General features: G+C 33.6%; 1 pseudogene; it reads right to left on the bottom strand.

The window, feature by feature from the left end:
* Window positions 1-364: 364 nt before the first annotated feature.
* LOC149779150 (uncharacterized) lies at window positions 365-1,408 on the bottom strand (annotated as a pseudogene).
* Window positions 1,409-1,894: the final 486 nt, after the last annotated feature.

The following is a 1,894-nucleotide window of genomic DNA, read 5'->3' as shown; positions in this document are numbered from 1 at the left end:
ATTCTCCTTTCTCGTACTTGGGATACACTATTTTATATCTGGCTCTCCCATCCTTAGTGCATGCTTGCTCTCTTTCGCTGTTTTCATTAAAATGCAATGCAGCTAGCCAAAGCCTATTTCAAAGTAAATAAAGATGCAAAATACAGCATATAGTTCTATCAAAAACCACATAATTTATTTGTATAGATAATTTATTTGCTAACATTCCAAAACACTAAAAACTGTTATACAATTTTACATGGCAGGATATCAAAAGATCAGATCTTGATATATATAATTTAATTTGAAGATGAATATACTGGACTATAAATAAAACACTGACAAATCTGAACCAGTATTTGTTTGGTGTGCAATAATTTAAGATTTACCTTGAAAGCATTCCATGATAGGAGAAACCAATCATCTTTGGTGCAAAATGATTGATCACGGAGTGGTATCCCTCCAGTGCTAAAGTTTGTTGTCCAGATGACAGCATTGGTACTTATTTCTAATTTGCCTGCTGGTCACAATCTCTTCAAGCTTTTCAAATACTTTAGATCCTATAAGTTATAAAACATGTTCATAAAAGCTTGGTTTTATGCTATCTTGCATGAAAATTAAAGTATGCACTAACAAATATATATATAAAGTCAATAAATTACTAGACCAATACAGTTAGTCAGTCACATGCCTATATGACATGTACTCCATAAGACCACAAGATGCTTTGGCATGCCAGATATCATTGATCAATAAGAAATAGATCTACTAATTTAACAAACTCAATGGACCTAAATAATTGTTGCCAAGAATACAAGTATGGTTTTAAAAAAAAAGATTTCAACCATTTTGTATTACCTGTTTTAAACCACATTTGTCCAATGCAGTTGGTTGACCAAACTCTTTATCCATGGAGTTATATCCGAACAGTCTTTTTCTTTTGATAAAGCAAAGAGTTTCTTTTTCAGTCCTGTATATAGAAACAGACATTATGAGCATCACGAAATTTTTTTTTCAGCAATACCTTTTGCAAGTCAAATGGAAGTTTTTAAAAAGTCCTTTTTGAGCAACTGATTGAACAAGATGTTATGAATATCTAAAACTTCTACACTAACTTAAACCACCTACATTGGGTATGATTATGAGTGTCACACTAAAAACATTAACTCTTGCATTGACATTTATTTTACCCTGGTTCTTCTTCACTTCATAAAGCAAGTTAACAATGAATATTAATGCAAAAACATTTTTAATTTTATTTTTCTTACCTTTAGCAACATTTCAGACATCAAAAGAATGTTGAGTGTCTGTCATATTTTCCCTCACCCATTTTACTATTTGGACATGTCTGTCTGTAATCAGGGATTTAATTGGAATCCAATGGTACTTAAACAAATTATACACTCCTTACAAGACCTTCCTTTTCCATGTGCAACTGTAATAATTCCATTAATATAGCATCAAATATAAAAAGAAAACATGCCCATTTTAGATAATTTTATTAGCTTTTACAATACATAAAATGTGTTGCAATCAAATGACATCTATTCAGGGCCGGAGCCAGACACGGCCAGACTATCTGGCGCCCTAGGCAAGGTTAGATTCTGGCGCCCCCCCCCCCCGGAAAATATCAATTTCCATATTTATAAACAATAAAAAAAAATTAAAAATGCGCCCTCTGAAATCAGCGCCCTAGGCGGCTGCCTAGTTTGCTTATATGGTAGCGTCGGCCCTGCATGTATTGATGCTGCAATGAAAGTTTTACACTTGGTCAACAGTTTCATCAGATTTCCAGGTAAACTGGTGTCTTGACCGTGTTAGACTGTGGTTGCTAGTAAGGAGTTGCTAGGAAATGAACCAGAAAATAAAATTCCTGCTGATATTTTGGGGATGGGAATAAACCTCATCATGTTTG

The sequence above is a fragment of the Sinohyriopsis cumingii genome, chromosome 17 (assembly GCF_028554795.1).
Source record: "Sinohyriopsis cumingii isolate HCF-2022 chromosome 17, ASM2855479v2, whole genome shotgun sequence".
Lineage (NCBI taxonomy): Eukaryota > Metazoa > Mollusca > Bivalvia > Unionida > Unionidae > Sinohyriopsis > Sinohyriopsis cumingii.
The sequence above is the reverse complement of the archived record's forward strand: the minus strand, read 5'-3'. Positions and strand labels throughout refer to the sequence as shown.